Below are 14,650 nucleotides of genomic sequence, written 5' to 3' on the forward strand. Positions count from 1 at the left end.
GTGGTACAACGTGCCTTGGGACATACTTCTGCATTACGGAGTGCCCGAAAACATAGCAACCTTGATCAAAGATATGTATCTGAATTTTTGTAGCCAGGTTCAGACGCCTGATAGATTGACAGAAGAGTTCCAGACGTCGCTTCTAGGTGTTTACCCCCCCCCCCCCGGCAATCACCCCCCCTTCCTGGAAAATATCTTCCGGGAAATTACCCCCCTCAGAAAATACCCCCTGTTTAAAATATCCCCCGGAAAATACCCCCCCCGGGGAAAATACCCCCACCGGAAAATACCTCTCCGAGGAAAATACACCTGCCACTGACAACACCCCACGGAAAATACCCTCCCGGAAAATACCCTCCCGGGGAAATACCCCCTTTAGAAAATACTCCCCTTTCCCCGTGGAAACTATCCCCGAGGAAAATACACCTCCCCCTCCCCCTCCCGAAGTAAATACCCCCCTTCCCTGGAAGGTGGAAAATACCTTCCCTGGAAAATACCCCCGAAAATACCCACATCCCCCGCGGAAAATACTCCCCACCCCCCAAAAAAAAAGAAAATACCCTGCGGAAAATACCCCCTCCTCCAGAAAATGTCCCCCATGGAACAAAAGGCTTTCCTAATTCGAGAATTTTATTTGAGTTTAGTTTTTTTTAATTTCCGTAGGGCGAAGGAATTTTAATACTTGTGTATTATATACCACTCACTCAAGTTTACGCTGTGTGAAACTCGAGAACAAAAAAGTTTTTTTAGAATCTTTCAGCTTAGCGTGAGACAAGACAAAAACAAGTGACAGAATATATGGGAAATATAATTTGGGTCATATATTTGCACATAAGGGAGGGGGGGGGTAAAGTAAGTTTGAAGTCAGAAAACAATTCTTACTTCATAATATGCAAAATAATTGTAGCTAAGACATTTTCCATGCAGACCCGCTCTACTTCCCCTTCCCTCAAATGTGCAAATCTATAGCCCAAATTGTTTTCCAAAGTAACGAAGAAAATAACGCAGAAACCGGTTTGATCTGGAGTTTTACACATCGTAAACCTGAATGAGTGGTGTATAAAACACAAGTACCGGAATTTTTCATAGAAAGAGAGCCGGATTTTCCAGTATTATTTAAAAAAGATCAGAAATTAAATAAAAAAAACAAGTTTTTTCAGCTGAAAGTAAGGAGCAACATCAAAGCTTAAAACTAACAGAAATTATTACGTATATGAAAGGAGTTGCCCCTTCCACAAAACCTTGCTCTTTACGCTAAGATAAGATTTATTCTTTATTAAATACACATACAATGATACATGTTATTATTCCCCCAAAGGCTCATTGGCCTGTAAAGAAGGGGGAAGACAAATGAGTTACTTACTCAGAGATGAAAAACAAAACAAAATTTAAAATGATCACTTACTCACAAACATAAGAGCAAAAGGAGAAGAAACGAAAATATAGGAAAAATATAAAGGAGAAGAAACGATAAACTTTATAAACTATAAAGGAGAAGAAACGATAAACTATAGGAAAAACTATTGGTCGTAATGGTAGTATTGACTTATGGATTTTGGAACGTCCACATATTACCTTACTATTATTTAGCTCTTATTTACTATTATTATTTAACTATTATTGCTGTAAAACTATTATTTTATTGAATATTTTAGTTGCATTGCTTCATTTTTGTGTTAGTTTTTAACTAGATAATTTATATGGAGTAAATAGACTCATGATGAGAGTAGAAAGGCCTCAGGAGGTCCGAACCCCACACCATATATGGGCATGTTTTATGGTTTTTGTCACTGAGAATGAAAAAACAGGATTTTTCTCACTTGACAAAAAACATGATTTTTCTCTCTTTTATGGATGTTTCTTGGATGGTTATGAGTGTTTGTCAATTTATTTTGTTGTTTTTCATGGATGTCAACATCAATTTATGCATGTTTTTATAGTTTTTGTCACTGGGAATGAAAAAACAGGATTTTTCTCACTTTGATGTATTTTCATGGTTTATTAATGTCTAATGGGGTCAAGATCGATTTATTTGTTGTTGTTTGGCCAGGTGTAAAGACTTCTTGGGTGAACTTTGTACATGCGCATTGACGGTGGGAAGAGATGTATTGATCTAGGACTCGAGGGGGAAGTGAATGTCCGAGAAATTGATTTACATAATCGATGGGGGAATTTTTTGATCCAGGACTCGACTGGGACAAGTACAAACAGTACATAATTTATGCATGTTCTTATGGTTTTTGTCACTGAGAATAAAAAAACAGGATTTTTCTCACTCTGATGTATTTTCAAGGTAGATTTATTTGTTGTTGTTCGTCCAGGTGTAATGAAACTAGGGGAGATTTACATAATAGCTAGGGGGGAATGTATTGATCCAGGACCCGACTAGGACAAGTACAAACAGTACATAATTTATGCATGTTTTTATGGTTTTTTTCACTGAGAATAAAAAACAGGATTTTTCTCACTTAGATGTATTTTCATGGTTTATTAATGTCTAATGGATAATGTCAAGGTCGATTTATTTGTTGATGTTGTTTGGCCAGGTGTAATGACATGAGGGGTGATTTACATAATCGCTAGGGGGAATGTATTGATCTAGGGGAGAGAATTTCCGGGAACTTGATCTACATAATCGATGGGGAGAATGTTTTGATCCGGTAACGGGAAACAGGATCACGTGTCTTCTTCTAAGCCAATCAGGGAGCCGGAAATATTAGCGGGAGAGCATTGCAGAGAATATAAGGAAAGGATTTTTGCTATAGTTTTTATTAGCGTGTGAATAAAATTCAAGGAGTGAGAACAGTTTGACTTTACTCATTAGGATATATTTGTGCTGATGAAGAGTGGAATGTTTACACTATTAGAAGTTGATAGTGGAGTTGGTAGCAATGACACAAGAGCCCCAAACATTGCCCGTGGAAATCACAAGAGGATCACGGCTTTGTCTGGAATGGGATGAAGTATATGCAAGTTATGAGATATCCTTGAGCAAATTTAAAATGGAGGATCAATTATGCTTCGCTGCAAAAGTAGATATAGCGCATGTGAATAGACTTCAAAGTGCTTTAAGTGCATTAGTGAAGCATATTGAAGACAATAAGCTATATCGCTAATTGTACATGTGTAGTATTATTGTTGTAATTATACAATAAAATTGTTTCTAAATTGAAAATGTTCCCTTTCTTTTTGTTAGATTAAGTAGAACGAATCATGGTCAGGTTAGATTAGGTTAGAAATAAAGTCGAATAACTATTCAAACGTAAATTTATGTAAACTTACTTCTATTGTTATAATTGTTAGAGTGGCAGAAAATTTTTTCCGCAATGGATATTTCTCAGGTGAAAGTAAAGAGCTGCTACATTAAATCAATGATGAGCAGAAATAAAGTTGAATAATTGTTTAAACGTAAATTTCTGTAAATTTACTTCTATTATTATATTTGTTAGAGTGGCGGAAACCTTTTTTCCACAAAGAATTTTTTCAGGTGAAAGTAAAGAGCTACTACATTAAATCAAAGATGAGCAAAAATAAAGTCGGATAACTGTTTAAGCGTAAATTTTCTATAAACTTATGTCTAATGATATATTTGTTAGAGTGGTAGAAACTTTTTCCACGATTGATATTCTTCAAGTGAAAGTAAAGAGCTGCTACATTAAATCAAAGATGAGCAGAAATAAAGTCGGATAACTGTTCAATCATAAATTTTCAGTAAAATTACTTCTATTTTTATATTTGATAGCTTGGTAGAAACTTTTTTCCATAATTGATATTTTTCAAGTAAATGTTAACAGCTGCTGCATTAAATCAGCGATAAACAGAAATCAAGCCGAATTACTGTTAAAGCGTAATTTTTCAGTAAACTTACTTCTATTGTTGATACTCTTATGCCGCAATTCACTTGAAAATCCCTTGTACTAAACAGACACACTCTTTTTGGCTAAAATAAATGTCTGTTGTCAGTTTTTTCACTCCATTAGCAGTACCTTTAATGGGATTGGCTCAATGTTTCCTAAAGTAGATTTTTATTCTTTAAATGTGAGGAGGAGGGAAAACTTATTAATTACATATACATAAGATGGGACAATACAGATTCGATATACTGTTGAATTTTAATATTAAATATAAGTTTAAAAAATTATGCTCTTGTTAGGTTAATGTATTTCACTTCCTTGACGAAAATAACATCTTGATTAATATCTTCGGTAAAAGTTACGACTTGCTCCATCTCGACAGGTACACTGTTGGTCTTCTTTTCTTCTTGAATTGCTAGGGTTCTTAACACAACAGTCCTCTCCGACTCTAATGGGTCCAAGAGTGATTTTAACCCACGTCGAATAGCTGGGATATCAGCCAAGGTGACAATAAGCAGTTTTTTACTCTTAAATTAAGGATTATGGATAAGTCAATGAATTCAAAGAATCTTTATTTGAGAAAAAAAAACAATTCACAAATCGTATGTTAAATAATTGGAATCTCAAACGAACAAAAATTACAAAAAAGAATATTGTGTACGAAAATTTGCTCGCTTTCATTTCAAATTTGATATTGTCGAGGATTGAAAAAGATACAAAATTCAATTCAATTCAAACTTTTTATTTCCTCCGAATACCAAGAGTAAAAAAAAATAAAAATAATAACCGCTAATCAACAGGCTATAAAATTATTTTAAACTATATAACAACAAATACGCAAAGGCCTTCAATCAAAATTACCACACAAATTAACACTTCATTCAATAGATAATAAATTAACACTTCACAAATTAACACTTCATTCAAAAATTAAATAAAATAAAATAAATTATGCTTTGTGCGCAGCTCTATATAAATTATGAGAAAAAACATTTAATTTGGATAAAAAATTCTTTTGCTTTTTCTCCAAAACATCAACAGGGTTTTTTATTTTATATACATTCATTAAAAAAGTATTTGATTCAGATTTAGAAAAGCGGCAAAGGAACTTAGCAAAATTAAAAAATGTGTTTTTTACATGCGCAATATTACTAATTCTAAAAAACGGGAGAAGCGATTAAAAAACTAAAATTTGAGGCAAAGCGACTGTATTATATACCCGTGCCAGTTATTTCCGAGAAAGAAGATCGCGAAGACAAATTACTGCCCCGAAACTAGACGCTATTCTACTTTTAACTGCTTTAGAAATAGAAGCACGGCATAGAGCTAAAGTTGGTCCATAAGGCACACCAAGATATAAAAAAGATTCCAAAGGTTTTAAAATACTATCATAAATACGGACAGAAATTTCTGAATTAACGAGATCATTAGCCTTAGGACCAAGAATTAAAAACTGACACTTTTCAGGGCGAAAACGAAGTCCATGCTCACTAAAAACCTTTGCTAAAAAATCTACATTTTGTTGAAGTGACTGAAGCGATCGACTCAAAAGGAGTAAATCATCTGCGTAAGCAATCCACGACATAACATAACCTTTACCATAAATAAAAGTCAACTGAATTTGATCAAATAGCCCCGAAACAGTAATATTGGAAATCAAAGGAGAAATAATGCTTCCTTGTCTCAGCCCCCTTCATAACTTAACATTATAATCACTAAACTGATTCTTCCACTTAATACGAATACGAGAGGAGCCATACCACTTTTTTAAAACCAAAACTACTGGTAGTGGGACATTATTCTTCAGAAGCGCAGTCATAGACCAAGAATGGATAATTGAATCATACGCCGCCGCAAAATCTAACGCAAGTGTATAAACTCTATCCCATTGCTTACAAAAGGATATTATTCTTGAAAGGAGGGTATGAGCAACATCCATGCTTAGACCCTTGCGGAACTCAATTTGATTCAAGCCTTGGTTACAAGACTCCAAATACTTTAATAAAACTAACTCAAAAACTTTACTAATTCGGCACGAAACAGTAATCGGCCTGTAATCAGAACATCGATTCGTATTCCCTCCTTTTTTTTGAAAGGGGTGAAGTGGTAGCACGAGAAAAGCTAGTTGGAAGAACTCCAGAAGAAAGAATAGTAGTAAAAAGAGTAGCGAGGAGAAGGATTGCTTTGGGGGATGCCCATTTTATATGGTTTGAATGTATACCATCATGATCAAGAGAATGCTTACTTTTTAGAGCTTTAATTGCTACCGTTACATCATCAACAGAAACAGATATTTTACTATTTGGGCGGGACTTTGAAATTTCTTCCGATAATAAAGAGTCAAGCCGTGATTCAACTGCCGCATCACCGGATGAAAAAACTTGATTATAATGAGTTATCCAATCATCTAATTTCAGAGAACTATTAGAATCTGGTGAACAATTATTATTACGACGTCTAGAATTAACCAAACTCCAAAGCTCATTCTTATCACTAGTAATCCTTGAACCAATTTCATCTTTTATAATTTCATTATGCAAACGCAACTCAGCCCGAAAAACGCGTTTAGTTAATTTCATACCATCATAAAATGGTCCAGATCGCGGTTTTCCCGCGCAATCCCAAAGGTAACAAGCTTGAGATGCATTCTTTCGGCTTTGCTTTAAAATCGGGTTAAGGTTCCAACCTAAAACACGAGATCCACGACGGAAAAAATCAGTCCTAAATGCTTTATTAGCCCCGACTTTTAAACTATGAACAATTTCAAGGTAAAATAGATCAATATCAATTTGATCAACATCCTTAGAATAATTTACAATTATTTTAGCTAAAAGTGCATCTGATTCTTTATGATATTTGCACATTTTTTCCCGATCCCAGATCATTTTATTTACAATTTGACTAGAACGATGGATAATTTTAAAAGATGGAATTTGAATATTGAAATGAAAAGAAAGGTAAAAATGGTCACTAATAGGCATATCCAACCCAACATGAATAGGCTGTGGTAATAACGCTGCATTTGAAACCAGCACATGGTCTAGATTAGAGCAAGAACCAGAATTATGGACATACGTAAAATCCACATCTTTTGAAGCTATAGTAAAAACTGAAAACGAAGATAAAAGAGCGGAGGAGCGGACATCAGAGATAGCAATGTTGCAGTTAAAATCCCCGCAAATAAGCCACTGGAAATCTGATGGAACTTTTACCACAAATTGCTAGAATTCTAAACATTCAAAATTGAAATCAAAATTCGAATAAATAGTATTATAATTTGTTGTTAAATAGCACTAAAAAACAATAATCCCGGGTATTCGAACAGCAAAAAAATAACTATTAACGGAAAACAGGCAAACTGGAATATTCTCTCGAATAAAAATGCAAACGGCTCCGGATGGGCGTCCACCTGTAGGTGTAGCTGGAGATATAAAACACTTAAACTGCTGCGACAGGCTCGAAAGAAGACTAGTAAAGTAGTCCAGAAGATGATGCTCTTGCAGACACAAAATATCCAGATCGCGCAGCATAGACTGCAATACATGTTGTTTATCACCAAAACCATTCAGATTCAGAGATATAATCTTTGCACTAATCATTTTTTATTCTTTGCAACTTTTTTTTGTTAACTGTTTGCAGCGAAAGCTAAATCCAGTATGCTCATGAGATCCACAATGGAAGCAACAAGGTTCATTCTGGCAAGGGTTGTTCCTAGAATGAGAGTGTCCACTACCAAGGCACTTGAGACAACGTTCCACGCTAGAGCAGCCTGACGATATATGCTCTAGCGACCCTCATTTGTAGCACATTCGCGGTAAAAACTTATAATCAGTAAGCCGGAAATGTTCGTAGCCAATGTGAATCCCATGACACAAATAATGAGACTTGGCCGTCACCGAACGGAAGTATACACGATATGATTTCGAAACACCGATGCGCTGTATCTCTTCGATACCTTGGTTAGAAGCACACACACTCTCTGGATCGATCGGAAAGTCTACTCATGATAATAAACTGACAATTCTCGATTTGCGAACCTCAGTTTTACCGACCTTTTCATTCAAACAGGCTTTCAAGTTTTCGGCGTTTTTTCTTTTCTTATGAATGACCCATTTCCGTAGCTGGGATCCTGATTCCTTAGAAAGTGAAATCTGCACTATACCATCAGCTCTATCCAACGATTTCAGAAAAGCTTCACGCTTTAAGGGATCATCACAATCTTGTGGTGGTGAATCTACTACAAGACCCACTGTTTTTGACTCGCTATTCAGCGGAGGCCAGGATTTATCATTGAGTTTTTCTTTATTTATACTGCTCAAAACCTCGCTCTGTACTCCGTCACAACACTCTTTCACCAAAGCAGGAGTCTCTGCTACCTTACTTGTGACGTAATCAAGTTTATCAATTATGCTAAAAAGATGCCGGTCCCAGGTTTGAACGGCACGGCTAAAGTGAGCATTTTGATCCGTATCTATCGCAGGTATCACATCACTTGCAGTCATAACGAATTTCAGATTTGGCAAGCGAGGGGTTGCATCCTCAGAAATAAGGATGTCTAAAATATCCTTTGACAGGCTTTGCTTAGCAGAGGGGCTGCAAAGTGCAAGGAGTTTATACTTGGGATTTACTAGAGATGTTAGGAGGCTTCTAGCTTGATTAAGATGATCATTAGAATAGAAGTTTGTACACGAAGATATACAGGAGGCGGACGAAATTCCTGACTGTAGACAGTGCCGGAAAAAACTTAAAACTGGTGAATAAACAAGACTCCTGAAGGAGGCGGGATCTGCGGGGAAGCAGGTTCATCAGCAAATTTCTCGCAGCAGTCAGAGCACTGATATATTATAATACTGTCTTTCTCAATACTCTGAAGAATTTCACAGCAGTTATGGCAGAGGCGACCACAACCCCCAGCAGATGTGTTGCAAATAACTGTTCCTCTGGTTGCGTGGCTGAGGCTCTCTTTGCAAACTTTGCACCCTGTCTTGTACAACTTTTCAGAAGTCACGGCAGCCATTTATCAATTAATAATAATAACATATAAATATTGACTTAGGTACCATGCGCTAAGGAAATGGAAGGGGGCTAACCCAAACCACTACCCCGCCTTCGCCTGAGTAAAACTATTACCAGATAAAATCTCTGCTTACGGAAGGTGTTCTCCTCGGTGATCTTATATCCAAAAATAAGAGTTCATAAACGCTAACAATCTATCACCGCGGATCGCGCCAAAATTCATTTCATTTCACATAGCACCCTACTTCACGCAATTTAATTTACTGTAATTTATTTCAAACTTAATCCTTATTCCAAACTAAGTCACTGAATTAAATTCTAGCTCAAGCAGTGAATTAATGAATATGAAGAATCTAGGTTAAGTTCAGATTAATTCACCAGAAGTCGACTGTTATTTATTCCAAACTAAGTCACTGAATTAAATTCAAGTTCAAGTAGTGAATTAATGAACATCAAGAAACTAGGTCAAGTTCAAAGCAAGTGAATTAATACTGGTTGAGAGCACGCTTTAAAGTTCAAGAAATCTAAAAAAGATGTTTTCACTTGGGAGAATGAATAGTTGCCTCACTCCTTTATAAACAATTTTAAAGGTCTTTTCTCATTCTTGTGAAAACTTCTTAAATGCTGCTTAACTTAGGGTTTTAATTATTTCATTTTTCCTTACCGATGATAAATCCTTTCGGTTGCGGAATTGAAATATGATGCAATTCGAACGCTACAGTATTTTAGAAAATTTATCGTCTTATAATCTGATTTTTCAACAATTTTACATTCCATACAGTATAAACTTGAATATTTAACTGGGACAAAAGCGAATGGTATCCAATTAGTTTGTTATAGCATTCCATAAAATTTATTTCGATACCATTTTTTTTCATTAAAAATTTATATGGGATACTTGAAATGTCCTTGGGAGATGGGGGATTCGACTTCTCCTCTATAAGTAGCTATCACTACCGTATCTCTTTCGAATACCCATAAAATCATATGGTTTTAAAACTATGTTAGCAAGAAATCTAAAGAGGTAAAAGGAAAATATAACCTAGAACTACGTTTTCTATACAATTACATCTCCACTAACAGGGAATCCTAAACTGGACTTTTTTTCTAACCAAAGTATCACATTTGAGTCAAAGAAATGTATTTTCCATAATTCTCTTACAAAAAACAAGAGTTTACGGTTAAACACATTTATTAGTTCAGATTTTACGGAAATAGTTTATTGTCGAACCAAAACTGGACTTTTTTCTAACCAAAGTTTCACATTTGAGTCAAAGAAATGTATTTTCAATAATTTTCTTACAAAAAACTAGATAAAAAAAACTATAGGAAAAACTATTGGTCTTAATGGTAGTATTGACTTATGGATTTTGGAAAGTCCACATATTACCTTACTATTATTTAGCTATTATTTACACTTATTATTTAACTATTATTGCTGTAAAACTATTATTTTACTGAATATTTTAGTTGCATTGCTTCATTTTTGTGTTGGTTTTTAACTAGATAATTTATATAAAGTAAATAGACTCATGATGAGAGTAGAAAGGCCTCAGGAGGTCCGAACCCCACACCATATATGGGCATGTTTTATGGTTTTTGTCACTGAGAATGAAAAAACAGGATTTTTCTCACTTGAAAAACATGGTTTTTCTCACTTTTATGGATTTTTCTTGGATGGTTATGAGTGTTTGTCAATTTATTTGTTGTTTTTCATGGATTTTAACAACAATTTATTCATGTTTTTATGGTTTTTGTCACTGAGAATGGAAAAACAGGATTTTTCTCACTTTGATGTATTTTCATGGTTTATTAATGTCTAATGGGGTCAAGGTCGATTTATTTGTTGTTGTTTGGCCAGGTGTAATGACTCCTGGGGTGAAGTTTGCACATGCGCATTGACGGTGGGGGAGAGATGTATTGATCTAGGACTCGAGGGGGAAGTGAATTTCCAACAACTTGATGTACGTAATCGAAAGGGGAATGTTTTGATACAGGGCTTGGCTGTAGCAAGTATAAACAATACATAATTTATGTACGTTTTTTTGGTTTTTATTACTGAGAATAAAAAAACAGGAGTTTTCGCAATTTTATGTATTTTCATGGTTGATTTATTTGTTGTTGTTCGTCCAGGTGTAATGACACGAGGGGTGATTTACATAATCACTAGGAGGGAATGTATTGATCCAGGACCCGACTAGGACAAGTACAAACAGTACATAATTTATGCATGTTTTTATGGTTTTTTTCACTGAGAATAAAAAAACATTCTCACTTTGATGTATTTTCATGGTTTATTAGTGTCTAATGGATGAGGTCAAGGTCGATTAATTTGTTGATGTTGTTTGGCCAGGTGTAATGACATGAGGGGTGATTTACATAATCGCTAGGGGGAATGTATTGATCTAGGGGAGAGAATTTCCGGGAACTTGATTTACATAATCGGTGGGGAGAATGTTTTGATCCGATAACGGGAAACAGGATCACGTGTTTTCTTCTAAGCCAATCAGGATGCCGGAAATATTAGCGGGAGAGCATGGCAGAGAATATAAGGAAAGGATTTTTGCTATAGTTTTTATTAGTGTGTGAATAAAATTTAAGGAGTGAGAACAGTTTGACTTTACTCATTAGGATATGTTTGTGCTGATGATGAGTGGAATGTTTACACTATTAGAAGTTGATAGTGGAGTTGGTAGCAATGACACAAGAGCCCCAAACATTGCGGTGGAAATCACAGGAAGATCACGGCTTTGTCTGGAATGGGATGAAGTATATACAAGTTATGTGATGTCTTTAATCAAATATAAAAGGGAGGATCAATTAAGCTTCACTGCAAAAGTTGATATATTGCATGTGAATAGACGTCAAAGTGATTTAAGTGCAACAGTGAAGCATATCGAAGACAATAATCTGTATCGCTGATTGCACATATGTAGTATTATTGTAGATATACAATAAAATTGTTTCAAAATCAAAAATGTTCCGTTTCTTTTTGTTAGATTAAGTAGAACGAATCATGGTCAGGTTAGATTAGGTTAGAAATAAAGTCGAATAACTGTTCAAACGTAAATTTATGTAAACTTACTTGTATTGTTATATTTGTTAGAGTGGTAGAAAATTTTTTCCGAAATGGATATTTTTCAGGTGAAAGTAAAGAGCTGCTACATTAAATCAATGATGATCAGAAATAAAGTTGAATAATTGTTTAAACGTAAATCTCTGAAAACTTACTTCTATTATTATATTTGTTAGAGTGACGGAAACCTTTTTTCCACAAAGAATTTTTTCAGGTGAAAGTAAAGAGCTACTACATTAAATCAAAGATGAGCCAAAATAAAGTCGGATAACTATTTAAGCGTAAATTTTCTATAAACTTATATCTAAAGATATATTTGTTAGAGTGGTAGGAACTTTTTTCCACGATTGATATTTTTCAAGTGAAAGTAAAGAGCTACTACATTAAATCAAAGATGAGCAAAAATAAAGTCGGATAACTGTTTAAGCGTAAATTTTCTATAAACTTATGTCTAATGATATATTTGTTAGAGTGGTAGAAACTTTTTTCCACGATTGATATTTTTCAAGTGAAAGTAAAGAGCTGCTAAATTAAATCAAAGATGAGCAGAAATAAAGTCGGATAACTGTTCAAGCGTAAATTTTCAGTAAACTTTCTTCTATTTTTATATTTGATAGGGTGGTAGAAACTTTTTTCCACAATTGATATTTTTCGAGTAAAAGTAAAGAGCTGCTACATTAAATTAGCGATGTAGAGAAATAAAGTCGGTTGACTGTTCAAACGTAAATTTTCTGTAAACTTACTTCTATTGTTGATACTCTTATGCCGCAATTCACTTGAAAACCCCATGTACTACACAGACACACTCTTTTTGGCTAAAATAAATGTCTGCTGTCAGTTTTTTCACTCCATTAGCAGTACCTTGAATGGGATTGGCTCAAAGTTTCCTAAAGTAGATTTTTATTCTTTAAATTTGAAGGGAAGGGAAAACTCATTAATTATATATACATAAGATGGGACAATACAGATTCGGTATACTACTGAAGTTTAATATTCAATATAAGTTTCAAAAGTTATGCTCTACTTAGGTTAATGTATTTCAGTTCCTTGACAAAAATAACATCTTGATTAATATCTTCGGTAAGAGTTACGACTCGCTCTATCTCGACAGGTACACTGTTGGTCTTCTTTTGTTCTTGAGTTGCCGGGGTTCTTAACACAACAGTCCTCTCCGACTCTAATGGGTCCAAGCGTGATTTTAAGCCACGTCAAATAGCTGGGATATCAGCCAAGGTGACAATAAGCAGTTCTTTACTCTTAAATTAAGGATTATGGATAAGTCAATGAATTCAAAGAATCCATATTTGAGAAAAAAAAACAATTCACAATTCGTATATTAAATAATTGGAATCTTAAACGAACAAAAATTACAAAAAAGAATATTGTGTACGAAAATTTGCTTGCTTTCATTTCAAATTTGATATTGTCGAGGATTGAAAAAGTTACAAAATAGCTGCCTCATTCCTTTATAAACAATTTTAAAGGTCTTTTCTCATTCTTGTGAAAAATTCTTAAATGCTGCTTAACTTAGTGTTTTAATTATTTCATTTTTCCTTACCGTTGATAAATCCTTTCGGTTGCGGAATTGAAATATGATGCAATTCGAACGCTACAGTATTTTACAAAATTTATCGTGATATAATCTGATATTTCAACAATTTTACATTCCATACAGTCTAAACTTGAATATTTAACTGGGACAAAAGCGAATGGTATCCAATTAGTTTGTTATAGCATTCCATAAATTTCGATACCATTTTTTTTTCCTTAAGAATTTATATGGGATACTTGGAATGTCCTTGGGAGATGGGGGATTCGACTTCTGCTCTATAAGTAGCTATCACTACCGTATCTCTTTCGAATACCCATAAAATCATATGGTTTTAAAACTATGTTAGCAAGAAATCTAAAGAGGTAAAAGGAAAATATAACCTAGAACTACGTTTTTTATACAATTACATCTCCACTAACAGGGAATCCTAAACTGGACTTTTTTTCTAACCAAAGTTTCAAATTTGAGTCAAAGAAATGTATTTTCCATTATTCTCTGACAAAAAACAAGAGTTTACGGTCAAACACATTTATTAGTTCAGATTTTACGGAAATAGTTTATTGTCGAACCAAAACTTGACTTTTTTCTAACCAAAGTTTGACACTTGAGTCAAAGAAATATATTTTCAATAATTTTCTTACAAAAAACTAGAGTTTACGGTCAAAAACTTTTATTAGTTCAGATTTTACGGAAATAGTTTATTTTCGAATCAATGCTAGACTTTTTTTTAACCAAAGTTTCACATTTGAGCCAGAGAAATTTATTTTCCATAATTTTCTTACAAAAAACTAGTGTTTACGGTCAAAAACATCATACCGTAACATTATTTGTCCTCTAAAGTCGATTCTGATGTGATTTTGAGTTTGGGGGAAGGGGGATTTCAAAAACATCTTCCAATGACATAAATTGTCCTCTAAAGTCGATTCTGATGTTTGTAGCACTCTATGTCTTAGCGCTTTAGAAATATTTAAAAAAGCTTCTAAAGTAAAATTTTGGAAGATTTTCAATTTGGGGGGAGGGGGAATTTCAAAAACATCTTCCCATAATATAATTTGTCCTCTAAAGTCGATTCTGGTGTCTATAGCACTCTATCTATTAACGCTTTAGAAATATTTTAAAAGCTTCTAAAGTAAGAATTTTAGAAAATTTTGA

The sequence above is a fragment of the Artemia sp. Qi Xiang Cuo genome, chromosome 10 (assembly GCF_049724085.1).
Source record: "Artemia sp. Qi Xiang Cuo chromosome 10, ASM4972408v1, whole genome shotgun sequence".
NCBI lineage: Eukaryota > Metazoa > Arthropoda > Branchiopoda > Anostraca > Artemiidae > Artemia > Artemia sp. Qi Xiang Cuo.